The sequence below is a fragment of the Gossypium hirsutum genome, chromosome A02 (assembly GCF_007990345.1).
Source record: "Gossypium hirsutum isolate 1008001.06 chromosome A02, Gossypium_hirsutum_v2.1, whole genome shotgun sequence".
Taxonomy (NCBI): Eukaryota; Viridiplantae; Streptophyta; class Magnoliopsida; order Malvales; family Malvaceae; genus Gossypium; species Gossypium hirsutum.
This window is the reverse complement of record NC_053425.1, coordinates 95,313,433-95,328,228: the sequence shown is the minus strand read 5'-3', so window position 1 is coordinate 95,328,228 and position 14,796 is coordinate 95,313,433.

The following is a 14,796-nucleotide window of genomic DNA, read 5'->3' as shown; positions in this document are numbered from 1 at the left end:
TGAAAATCAAATCTCCACCACTATAAATGAGATGATACACAAATCAAAACGTCTTTAACAGGGTTGTAATGGGGCTTGGGTTAAAGGTGTGGATAAAGGCTAAAAAAGAAGGTTAGAATCGAGATTAATTTAAATAAATTACCAAACTTAGAAGTATGGAGCTAATTGCTGAATTACAAAAAAGTGCCAGAATTCGAACTATCTGAAGCATATGATGTGAGCTTTTTTCAATATAATAACTATACTTAACCAAGCTCCTTATAACAATATGTAATTGGATGAAGATGACTATATGGTTTTTTTTCACAATTAAGACTAAGAACACGTATGGAAAATACATGAGAAGAAATAATTCAGGGACTGAAATGAACGAACATAGCTAGGTAATTAATCAAATTCAATCTAGATAAAAAAAGAGAGTCAATAAAAAGGTAGAAATTCTTAATGAATCAAAAAGGGTTAAGTTATGGGTTAATATTAAGTGGAAAATCAAGAAAAAATAGTCAAGGCACAACAGGGTTCACTAGGGGTCACTTGTATGGGTGGGCTTTTTTATGGGGTAAATGGGTTAAAACCTAAGTGCCTTTATCATTTTCGTATATCAAATCAAGGGTGTGGTCTTGACATGCATAATCGAAGCAAGTTCTAGAATAAAAAATCAATGTTGACACACTCATAACCAATAAAATCAGTGAGCAAAAAAGATATATGCTCTAAAAGGCTCAAAATCTCACGAAAATTATGGGTATTTGATGTCAATCCTATAAATTCAAAACTTCAAGATAATACCTCAATTTAGAGAGATAACCTAGCAATTTTACTTCTCACAAGTCAACTTATCATCTTGATTCTCTAATGTCTTAAAGTTTAAAAAATCAATGTACAATTACCTATGATTTAATTCAAAATATATCAATAAAAATCATTAGTCAATCTAGATTCATTCTAATAGTAATATGAGAAATTTTTTTGAGAACAAAATAAAAATTCAGTGATTTTCTGATAACTACACAAATAACCTCCCCACACTTAAGATGTACATTGTCCTCAATGTACAAAGATAGAGAATAGCAGTATAAGCATAATATCAGAAGAGAGAGAGAAGCGAAACTGCCCTGAATTTGAATGTAATCCTTGAAAGAGCGAAAACTAGTTTAGAGGCACTGAAAGTTATGTGTATGTGACATGTAGATAGAGGTGAAGGTGGTGGTAGAGGTTGGGTTCCACATTCACAGTGCCCAGCGAAGAGGTTATCGTGGTGGTCGGTGTCGTCGTGGCTGTGGTCGTGGTCGAACAGGACATGGCATTCGTGGAGGAGTGTTTGTTTATTCCTGAGTAGCTCCCATCGACTGAACCTTTTGAAACTACGATGCCATCAGTAATGTTTAAGGGATTTATATTTATAGAGTATTTATAGGTAGTAATAAAGAAATAACTAGAAAAATGAAAATTCAAATTATACTAATAAAAGTCTTGTAGGAAAATGATAATTAAAGTCAAGAAGAAATGCAAAATTAAAAATAAAGTCCTCATCGACAACTGGATCCTGAGGTGGTGGTGTTGGAGGCGATATGTGAAAATGTTGACAATTTTTTGTAAAGTCGCCTCAATGCTGTCGAATCACTGAGTGCAATATTGCTCAAAGCAATGAAGGTGATCAGAAACTTCAGATATTGAAGCAGCCGCATGAACTGGTCGGTGACTCGGTGGTGGCTGAAAAGGTGAGTCCTCCTGAAATGTGGGGATATCATCAGGAATATCTTTAACGTTGTAATGCCCTGTACCCGAGACCGTTGCCGGAGTCGGACACGAGGTGTTAACGGACTTAATTCATTTATTTATACAGTTCATTTTAAAATTTCCAGACAAGCTGGCTAAGTGCGTCACTGTCACCTTAAAAATCATATCTCGAGCTCCAAAACTAGAAAACTGATTCCGTAAATTTTCCCTGAAACTAGACTCATATATACATCTAAAAATTTTTTTCTAGAATTTTTGGTTGGGCCAATTAGTACAGTTTATTAGTTAAAGTCTCCCCTATTTCAGGGTTCGACTACTCTGACCTTCATGATTACGATTTAGATATCACCCTGTACAGGGATTCAATACATATGCCGTATGTTTCTAATGAAACTAGACTCAAAAACGAATCCGTACATATAAAGAATGACTTCTAATTATCTCTGGTTAATTTATGGTAAATTTGCAAAGTCAGAATAGGGGATCGAGTAATCGCTCTGGCCCTATTTTACAAAAACTTAAACATCTCGTAAATTACGGCTCATATGGTCTTTTTGCTACTTCCATATGAAAATAGACTCATCAAGGTTCGATTACATAATTCATTCATTATTTATTTCCATTTATACTATTTTTAGTGATTTTTCAAACTTACAACACTGCTGCTGTCAGCATCTATTTTAAGGCAAATTTCACCTATTTCATAGTTTCCATGATTCAATTAGTAAATTAACGTACATTATTTTCAAGTATGTTCACGATTAGCCACGACGTACGTAGCACCAATAGAACCATGATTGGCCATTCCAATGGCTAGTCATTACCAAACATTTCTGCGTCACTTAATAAACATACCATAAGACCATGATGTTATACTTCAAAATATACGAGCCATTTTCACATGGCTATACAATATACATTACAAATGGGTACTCAATTAACAACAAGGGTCAGCCCTATACATGTCATTTTCAAATTGAACTAAAAGAGTACCAAAAGTGGTTTAGATAGTGTGGACGACTTCGACTTTGACACTCCCGAGTCCGATAGCTGACGAACCAAAATCTATAAAACAGAGAATCAAAGAAACGGAATAAGCATTTAATGCTTAGTAAGTTTTGAGTAATGAAATTTGTTTTGACTAAAGTATAACATTCATATGGCTAAATGAATAACTTCATATATGCACATTCTCATAATCATACTTACTTCACGCTTCAATCAATATATTCATACACAAGGTATCAAACCTAACTAAAGGCCGAAAGTTCGTTAATCAATTGAACGAATACTATTTAAAACGAATCGACTTTTCCGATGCATATACGAAACATACCTTATCGTTTGGATTTTATGAACGTATTAATTGAAATTATTACAGCAAGATCGCTCACTTCCAAACCCAAGTATCTTCGGGATTTAGCCGGTTATAACAACTCGCACAAATGCCTTCGGGTCTTAGCCCGGATATAATCACTAGCATAAATGCCTTCGGGACATAGCCCGGATATAGCAACTCGCACGAATGCCTTCGGATCTTAGTCCGGTTATCATCCGAATAATCATGCACATATGTCCACAAATCATAACACATCTTTATTTCATTTTCATTACTAGAACTCAGTCACAAGGCACTTATCTACCATTACCATTTTCGGTTCAATAGCCACATACAAAGAGCATGGTTTTGATTCTCTATATAACATGATCTAATCGAATCATAATCTAAGTTCCATTACTCGAAAACTTACCTCGGATGTTGTCGAATGATTTCAACGGCTATTCGATCACCTTTTCCTTTCCTTTATCGGATTTAGTTCCCCTTTGCTCTTGAGCTTAATTTAACAAATAAATTGATTTAATCATTTTGAACATCAAAGAGAAATTTAAGGTACTTAGCCCATATATATTAGGCATTAGAGTCATATATGTATGAAATAATGAATCAAATTCAACATATTAGCCAATATTCTCCTTTAGCCGATTTTCTAAGTCAAGATAAAGCCATTAGTATGCTTACCTATAGCCGAACGTACAACATCAATCTATGTATTCATTCATGTGGCCGAATATGCATGTGTATGTTGAGGCCGATTATATACTTAATACATTCTACAAATATGGTTACTTGTATTGACTAAATACCATTTTGTTTCAAGTTCAAAACTCGGCTAATACACATATATACACTAGTAATCAAATACTAACATTTGCACTTCACCTTAATAGCTAGCTTAGCAAACCTTAATTTAACATATAATAGTTCATAACACAATTAAAACATCCTCTCCATTCCATCAATTCAAAACACATACATTACTCAATAATATTCAAAATCATATTCGGCCTTAGCACACACTTGTTAGCTGATTTTTCTCCATTTAGCAACTAATGCACATATGTGCTCATTTGTTAGACTCTACTTCACCTAACTACCATTTCTCATCCAAATAACATGAACAACAACCATTTCTTGAACATTATCTCATGACCGATTACTCATGTTACCAACAAGATCCAAAATTTGGACATGGGCTAACTAAGGGACTTAGTAACTAGCTTAATACATTCAACAATTTCAAAAGCTACCATGAATTACATACCTTATTCAAGACTAGAAGGAGTGGCCGAATATTTGCTTCCCCTTCCCCTTTCTTCTTAGCATTTTCGGCCAAGGATGTTAAAAGATGAACACTTTTTTTTCTTTTCTTTGCTTTATTCACTTAATTAGTTTAACACACTTTTTCTTTATTTTTTTTATAATTTATGCCATTAATACATTATTTTATTGTTATTACCCATCACATTTTGTCTATCCTCATTGTCATGGCCGGCCACTACTATCAAAGTGGGGAAATTGACATGCAAGTCCACCCTTTTGATTACATGCACTAATAGATCCTTATAGATTAACCTATCACATTTCAAAAGTGTCACACATAAGTCCTATTGACTAAATTCACATGCAATTAACTAAATCGAAGCTTAAAACTTTCACACACTCATATTCACATATTTTAGACAATAAATATTATACTCAAATACTTCAGTGACTCGGTTTAGCGGTCCCGAAACCACTTTTCGACTAGGGTCAATTTAGGGCTGTCACAAACGTCATCTTCATCGGTGGCTCATGCAAGTCGATACTGAGGAGGGTCAAACCCACGACGACACTCAATCATTTGGATATGGATCATACTTTGGATGCCCTGTGGGAGAATTTGGCCAATGAGAGTGAGCGATGAAGACTACACTATTGTATTCAGGAGTCCAAAATATCGCGCTAAACGAGTCACATATGGGCCGATACTGATGACTCCTTTTCGGTGTCATTCTTTCTGATGGTGAAAGGTAAGGGTGACGAAGCACGCAAGATAAAAAATATGCCCTTTCCTCTTGCTCCATAGAAAGTATGCGTCGTTAGTGTTGACGACGCCAATGCTCTCTCGCCTCTTGATTAATTTGTATACCAAAAGGGCATAGAGATAGCGCAAAGCGGGAGCTAGAACCAAAGCTTTTGAACGGCTAGGATCATAAATGCCTGTAGCGGGCTGGAGGTCTATCCAACACGAAGAAGGTGAACGACGTATGTGGCGATGGAGGTTTGGAAAGATGTCGGCATCCATGAACTCGTCTATGTACAATTCCAAAGCAACGCCAAATTCTGGGACACTCAATTGCCGTACCAGACCACCGTGGTGAAATTGGACTGTTCTGGATCGTCGTGCTCCACCATAACTGTTTGCATCTAAAATGTTGAGCATAGTTCCAAAGTGACCTCTAGATACGTCAGCTCGATGATGTCAAAGAATCGGTCCCATGGAGCGGTAACTAGGAGAGCTCGAACCGAGTCAACTAGGTGGACCTGCTCTATTGTGGCCCAATCGATGCAACGCCCCACACCAAGGGGTCGAGCACGTAGAATCTGAAATAGTTTTTCTTGATTTCTTGGCGAAAATTGGAGGAATGGGTACTGTATCTCAGTAGTGGGACCCGAGGAGAATGCTGCTCCTTTTCACTTTTTAGAGGCGGGGACGAAAGTTTTCTTTCATCGAGTATTTGTCATGATATCTGCAAATAAAAGGTTAGGTTATCAATAACAATCTTCACATCTGCAAGCAAAAGCTGAGTAGTCAAAAATAGTAACTTGCTCGTAAGATAATATGGACAAAAACTCAAGCATGTTAAAATATATGAATCAAAAGGCCAAATGCTTATTACTAAATAAATGATGAAAATAGTACTAAGGCTAAACAAAGCCAATTCTAAAAGACAAATCAAGTTATAGTGGATAATACCAGAAATAGTGATTAATATATATAAAAAATGACTAAGAATTATCCTAAACTAATAATAAGCATGAGGGTATTATAAAGAGAAATAACTAAATAAGCAAGGACTGAGACACCACTGAAATATGGTAAAGAACTACTGCTAATACTAATTATGTGGGCAGATCAGGCAAGAATAGAGATTAATGAAGATGCAAACAACTAAGTAAAACTTTATCATCAGTAAAATTGGAAATCACTAAACAAAAATAAGGATTATAAGCATGCAAATTATTTGCAGTGGAAAGTATAAACAAGTATAAGTCAAGAAATAGAATAAAGAAAGTAAAAGAAATGAAAGTAGTGGGGGTAAAAGGAGGGAACAAACGACTGATGAATGACGGTGGGGCGTGACAGAGTTGGTGAGTGCGCGGTGTAGGTTGGACAACGGAAGAAGAGTGTGGGGAGGGGAAAGTGAGGGAGGAGGTGAAAGGAAAGGAGAAGGGGGGTTATGGGTGAAGGGAAGGGGTTTAAATAGTGAAAAAGGGGGAAAAAGGAAAGAAAGATGAAGAAAAAGAAAGGGGGGAAAAAGGGTGGCTAGAGGAAGAAGATGATGAATAGTAAAGGGAGATAAGGAAAAAAATTAGGGTTAGAGGTAATTAAAAGGGGGTAACGGTCGTGTACGCCCCGTTTAGGGCCACACGGCCATGGCCCACACCCGTGTTGTATGCTTTCAACCCGTGTTTTTCGTGAAATCGTAGTCAGGTTCACACACGGGCTCTTCGACACGCCCGTGTGTCCAAGCGTGTGGTGCGCACGGCCGCGTCGCATGGCCATCTGCACATTCGTTCACTTCTTCCATGCTCGTGTTAGATTCTCCATGCCCATGTTAATGGCTTATACTTATGGGTTGATGTTTCAAGTCAGTATTGTGTCCAGGCCGTGTAGCCCACACGGCTGTATCGCACGGCCATGTAGTACTCCTTCATTTCTCCCACGCCCTTGGGACGGTTAACACGCCCATGTCACTTAATCAGGATTGCGCACGGCCTAGAAGTACGGTCGTGGCATACGCCCATCTGCTATTCTGACTTTGTTTGTTGGTTCGATGTTTGGGCAAGTTCTCGCACGGCCTCAAGCATGCCCATGACATGCTGTGTGGCTCTTATGGTCGTGGGTATTTATTGTACGCCGTGTTGCTGCTGATCTTTTTGGAAATTAAGGTGTAGTTTTACCACGGTCTGGGACACACCCATGTTCCTTAACTGTATGGTGCACACGGCCATGTCGCACGGTCGTGGTGATTTGTCGCAACCCGTGTGTCATCCTGTCTTGGGAAAAATGTTTGTCTTGTTTTAGCACGATCATGGCCACGCCCGTGTTTACTGCCCGTGAGGGGTCCATGGCCTAAGGCAAGCTCGTATACTAGGCTATGTGTACCGAAAATACTTGTAGTTAGGTTATAAAGCAAACAAAAGAAAAAACAACTAAGTTATTTAGTGGGGTTAGTGCTTGGGTTGCCTCCCGAGAAGCGCTTATTTAGAGTCTAAGCTCAACTTTTCTCTGTTGGTATGTCTATGAGAGTTTGTGGAGCCGTAGCTCCTCTCTATCGTCTTTAAAATTCTCACCGTTATAAAGTTTGAGACGATGTCTATTTACCTTGAAAGTGCCTTGTGATGGGTGACTTACCCCTACTGTGCCATATAGAAATACAGTTTGGACAATGAAAGGACCTGACCATCTTGATTTAAGCTTTCCAGGAAACAATTTGAGCCTCGAGTTATATAATAGGACAAGATCTCCAACTTCGAATTGTTTGCGTTGCTATAAACGAGCATCGTGGCGGCGCTTCGTTGCTTCTTTGTATAATCATGAGTTCTCGTAGGCACTAGCTCGCCATTCATCTAACTCGTTCAGCTACATCAATCTATTATCACCTGCGAGTTTGGGATCAAAGTTCAAAAAATTTATAGCCCAGAATGCTTTATGTTCTAATTCAAACGGTAAATGACAACTCTTCCCAAAAACGAGTTTGTACGGAGATGTTCCTATAGGAGTCTTAAAGGTGGTTCTATAGGCCCATAAAGCATCATCTAGTTTCTTTGCCCAATCCTTCCTATTTGACTCTCCATTCTTTTCTAGAATCTGCTTGATCTCTCAGTTAGCGACTTCGACTTGTCCACTAGTTTGAGGATGGTAAGGGGTAGCTGTTCTGTGCTAAACTCTCTATTTCTTAAGGTTTTTATCAAGTTGGGCATTACAGAAATGGGTACCTCTATCACTAATAATTGCTCTAGGTGCTCCAAATCAAGAGAAAAGTTTCCTTAGGAATTTCACCGCTACTCTAGCATCATTAGTAGGTAAGGTTTGGGCTTCAACCCATTTAGACATATAATCAATGGCTACTAATATGTATTTACTCCCAAACGAGCTAGGGAATGGACCCATGAAATTGATACCCCATACATCAAACATCTCACATGAAAGTATGTATATTTGGGGCATTTTGTCATGTTTAGAGATGTTACCTGTGCGTTGGCATTTATCACAAGTATCAACATACCTGTTGGCATCTTTGAATAGTGTGGGCCAGTAAAAACCTGATTCGAGTATTTTATGTGCAGTCCTAGTCCCACTGTAATGTTCTCCAGTTGGTCCTGAGTGGCAATGTTCCAAAATTTTTATTGCTTCTATCTTTGTAATGCATATTCTAATTACTTGATCTGCACATATACGAAAAAGAAAATGTTCTTACCAAAAATAGCTTTTCACATTAGTGAAGAATCGCTTCTTTTGTTGATGTGTCAATCCTTTCGGTATAGCATGAGCAGCTAAGTAATTTGCAATATCAGCAAACCAAGGTTCCTCAGAGTCAGCGAGAGCTAAAAGTTGTTCTTCAGGGAACGAGTCAATGATCTCTTGTTCGTTAAGTTCATTGAGATGTGGGTTTTCTAATCTGGATAGATGATCTGCTGCAAGGTTTTCTGCTCCTCTCTTATCTTGAATTTCTAAATCAAATTCCTGCAACGATAAAATCCATCTTATTAGTCGAGGCTTTACATTTGTTTTAGTAAGGAGGTATCGAAGAGCTGAATGGTCAGTGTAAACGACAACTTTAGATAATATTAAATATGGTCTAAATTTATCAAATGAAAAAACGACAACAATTCTTTTTCAGTCGTAATGCAATTTTCTTGGGCGGCTGTCAAGGTTTTGCTAGCATAATAGATCGGTTGAAAATGCTTGTCTTTCCGCTGTCCAAGAACTACACCTACTGTAAAATCACTCACATCACACATTAGTTCAAAAGGTAAATTCCAATCAGGTGCCACTACAATTGGAGCGTCAATTAATTTATCCTTTAGCGTGTTGAGCACTTCTAAACAATCCTGACTGAAATTGAAAGGTACATCTTTTTTGAAAAAATTCATTAAAGGCTTAGCTATTTTAGAAAAGTCTTTAATAAATCTTCATAAAATCTTGCATGTCCTAAAAAGCTTCGAATAGCCTTAACTGAATTAGGGGGAGGTAATTTCTCAATAGTTTCAACTTTCGCTTTATCAACCTCGATTCCCTTGCTAGAAATTTTGTGGCCTAACACAATCCCCTCACGAACCATGAAGTGACATTTTTCCTAATTTAGTACAAGATTTGTTTCCTCACATATCATTAGAACTCGTTTTAAAATTTTAAGGCAAATATGGAAAGAGTTACCGAATATCGAGAAGTCATCCATAAATACCTCCATAATGTCTTCCACAAGTTCATCAAAAATGGCCAACATGCACCGCTAAAAAGTAGCAGAAACATTACATAATCCAAAAGGCATTCGTCGATAAGCAAACATACCGTATGGACATGTAAATGCCATTTTCTCTTGGTCCTTAGGAGCTATTGGGATTTGGAAATAACCGGAGAGTCTATCTAGGAAGCAATAATAAATGTGCCCAGAAAATTTTTGCAACATCTGATCAATGAATGGTAGGGGAAAGTGATCTTTTCTTGTGGCATCGTTCAATTTCCTATAATCAATGCAAACTATCCATCCGGTGATTGTTTACGTTGGAATTAATTCGTTCGTCTCATTGGCTACAACAGTCATGTCTCCTTTCTTAGGAACAACCTGCATAGGACTCACCCAAGAGCTGTCAGAAATAGGATAAATAATTTCGGCATCTAGAAGTTTAATTACCTCGGCTCTTACGACTTCTTTCATATTAAGATTTAATCATCTTTGAGCTTTCACATAGGGTTTGTATTCATCTTCCATTAAAATTTTATGTGTGCAAAAAGAAGGTTTGATCCCTCTTATGTCAAAAATCTTCCAAGCTATGGCTCTTTTATGTTCCTTTAATACTTGACGTAATTCTTCCTTTTCTGTTGGCTGTAATTCTGAAGTAATAATTACTGGTAATATGGAATTATCTCCAAGAAATGCATATTCTAGATGATTTGGTAGTTACTTTAGTTCCAATTTACGTGGTTCTTCAACAGAGGGTTTTAATTTCAATTCATTGTTAACCTCAATACCCTCATGACACTTTTGTCTCAGCGAATGCTCATTGGAATTTAGTTCAGCTTCTATCTTACCTATTGCAGAATCATCATCATCTACCTCCTCTCATTGGGTAAGACACAGTTCCAGCGTGTCCTTATGTGTGATTTCCTGTAAAGAATCTTGAGTAGCATGATCAATAGAGTCAATAAAATAAAATGAGTCATCCTGTTCCCTAGAAAATCTCATGGCATCATAAATTTTAAAAATAATCTCTTCGTCACCTACTCTCAGCACCAGTTTACCATCACCCACATCAATAACAGCCCTAGTGGTGGCTAAAAATGGACGACCTAAAATTAAAGGCACCTCAACATCCTCATCCATGTCAAGCACAAAAAAATCAACAGGGAATATAAATTTATCTACTTTAACAAGTATATCCTCAATAATTCCCCTAGGATATTTAACAGATCTATCAGCTAGTTGGATGCTCATTCTAGTGGGTTTTGGATCCCCAAGACCAAGTTGCTTGAACATTTTATAAGGCATCAAATTAATGCTAGCGCCTAAGTCAGCTAGTGCCTTTTCAACATTTTAACTACCAATTAAGCAGGGAATAGTAAAACTTCCTGGATCTTTTAGTTTAGTTGGCAGTTTATTTTGGAGTATTGTTGAGCATTCCTCGTTTAGTTTTACCATGGAAAACTCTTCAAATTTTCTCTTATTTGTTAGAAACTCCTTCAAAAATTTTGCTTATGTACGCATTTGCGAGATAGCTTCAACAAAAGGTAAGTTAATATGTAATTGCTTAAAGAGTTTAAGGAATTTATCGAATTCTGCATCCATGCGGTCTTTCTTCAACTTGGCTGGATATGGAATTGGTGGTTTATATTCCCTTGGCACTGAATTTTCATTATTTTTAGGTCTTACCTTATCTCCTTCATTTCTGTCAGATTCTAGTGATAGCTCAGATTCAACTAACACCTTCCCACTCCTTAATGTAACTGCTTTCACATGCTATTTTGAATTGGGTTCGGTATTGCTAGGTAGACTTCCCGGTGGTCTTTCTGAAATCATCTTAGCTAGCTGTCCAATTTGGTTCTTGAGTCCTTGAATTGATGCTTGCTGATTTTTAAATGCAGTTTCAGTGTTCTGAAAATGGGTTTCCGCTATTGAAATAAATTTTTTCATCATCTCCTCAAGGTTCAGTTTTTGCTCTTGCTGGTAAGGTTGTTGCTGGAAGCCTGGAGGTAGTCGCCTCTGATTCCCATGGCCTCCCTATGAGAAATTTGGGTTATTCCTCCAACCTGCATTGTAAGTTTTACTGTAAGGATTATTTTGAGACCGAGGATTACTACCCATATAATTCATTTGCTCGTTCTCCATGTTGGGGCCGTAGGGTGGAAATTTTAGATTGTTCATTCCACCTCCACTTGCATCGCACTGCATTACTGGATGTACCTGCGTAGAACCAAGTAAACCATCAATCTTTTTATTCAGTAGTTCCACTTGATTCGACAACATAGTAACTGAGTCAATGTTAAAAACACCGGCAGCCTTGGTTGGCTTTGTTCTCATCACTTGCCACTAATAATTATTCAGTGACATCTCCTCTATAAACTCATAAGCATATTCAGGTGTCTTATTATTGATGGTTCCTCCAGCAGCTGCGTCAATCATTTGTCTAGTCGAGGGATTCAAACCGTAGTGGAAAGTCTGAACCTGTAGCCAAAGGGGTAACCTATTGTAACACCCTCTAACCCCAAACCATCCTCGAAACAGGGTTACAAAGCATTACCAGACCTATCAGACATTTACAATTAATATACACATAAATACCAACACAACCAGATACACTCATAATTTGCCAAATTTAAACATTTATATATTATCCAATATTTAATTCTATTCAAATATCAAATATCATCAAATATCATCAAATAAATCAATTTCATACCAAATTAACCAAATCTTATTATATATCATAACCAAACCTAAATCTATTTATTTCATCCTTACATTTACAATTTCAAAATGACACACACATAAGACACCCTAGGTACATGCCATTACCAATAATTAACACATTTTACCTAGGTACATGCCATTACCAAATACTTAACCTGCGCACGGAAACAAACCGTACACTGAGTATAGGTATACTCAGTGGTATTTCTATAATCTGAGCATTTAATAATATAACAAATACTTAAGATCATAACAACAATTACAATTATTTAATCATTTATTTCATAGGTAAATTTCAACGACTTACTATATAAATTCTATACAAATCATATAATAAACACAATAACATAATTGTTCAATTCTTAAATAAATCCATTATTATTTATTCCATTCTTTCACTTACTAATTGGTATAGCTTTCCTTAATTTATTCAAAATTCAATATCAATAAACTATATCCAACTATGCACTTATCAATCATATTCCATTTTAATCCATTTCAATAACTGTTGATTTCATTTATATCTTATCAACTTACTATCCTCGATAGCTTTAACTATATACATACAATTCATATATCTCAAATCACATTTCAATTCATCAAGTGGCATCATATATCATCAATTCGACCTCCAATCATTTCATGAACCTTTGATTCATGTTTTCAATCTCATATCTCAATTTTCAATTCTCAATTCAATTTCTCGTTTCATTTCAATAGCTTGATCAATCAAATTTATTTGATTTATCTTTTCACTTATTTACTCCTATTAATGATAAACCGTAATTTATACATATTTTTAGCCCATTCTTAACACATTTTATGGATGATTTTTCCTTAGAATTGGTGAATCTGATGCTCCTAATGCCTTAATTTCATGTTTTATACTTAGGTGAGCATAGGAGAGAGAAAGGAACGAGAAATCGGCCAAAAACGGAGAAAATGGGCAAACATACGAAATCAACACGACCTGGACTTCCTCACACGGACAGACCACACGGCCGTGTCAATTTGGCAGAATCAAAGCACGACTCACACGGGTAGAACACAGGCCCGTGCCATTCTAACAGGCTCGAGCACGGCCTAAAGTAATCGCACACGGGCGTGTCCCTACCGAGCCCAAGTTGAGTCCAATTCAGAAAAGGTTAATTTTTAGGGGTTTTAGGCATTCTAAAGCCTATAAATGCACCCTAAAGGAAGAGGCAAATGGAGGCACAGGAAGGAAGGAAGGAATTACTCGAATGAAGCCGATTGATCCATCTCAGAAGCCGGATTCATCATCAAGACTGAAGATCTCCCCTCAATTTCCCTTCAGGAGTTTTGGGTTTTCTTTATGTTTTGTATTCATTATTCTTCTGAGATGTTTTCCTTTTAAGTTATGAACTAAAACCCCTAAATACCTAAGGGGAATGAAACCTAAGACAGATCTTGTTATTATTATCTGAATTGAATGATAAATATTTGACTTGTTTTTAATTATGTGTTCTTATTTCTTGTTTTGATATTCTAGGATAATGATTCAAGTTAAGCTCTTATTCAGAGAAGGAATAGACCCTGTCTAAGAGTACAATTGTCATAATTAAGCGGAGTTGATTTCGCGCCGAGAGATAGAGTGACAAGATTTTGCCAGATTAGGGTGAAACCTAATAAGGGGATCCATAGATCGAGTTAATGTAACCCTAAGGAGTTAATTAGAAAGAGATTTCAATTATTCAACCTAGGGTTAGACGTTGTTAGTCTCGAGAGGGACAATAATATAACTTAGGGATTTCTACGATCAAGTCAAATGAATAAATCGTCCAATTCAGAGTCAAATAACAAGTGAAGTCTAGGTGGATTTTTCCTTAGATATTGTCTTAAGTCAATCGTTTTCCAAAAGTAATCCCCCAATTCTATTTTCTGTGAATTCTTAGTTTAGTTAATTAGTTAGTTAAAACAAACCCCCTTATTCTTAGGCTAGATAATAAAAAGACAGTCATTACTAGTACTTTTAGTTCCTTTGGGTTCGACAACACAGTCTTGCTAAAACTATACTACTGTTCGATAGGTACACTTGTCTACATCGTGATAATAGTTAGTTTCAAGAACGATTAATTATAAATTTATAAAGCTTATCATACAAAAATTACGATCAAGTTTTTGGCGCTGTTGCCAGGGAACTAAGATATTAGGAACACTCAATTTTTATTACTTTAGCCATTTATTTTTCTTACAAGTTAATTTTATTTTATTTTTATTACTATTTATTAATTTACTTTTTCTTTCTCTTGGCAAATTTTTATAGTTTATAACTAGAAGAAACCCGTTAGGACCACTACT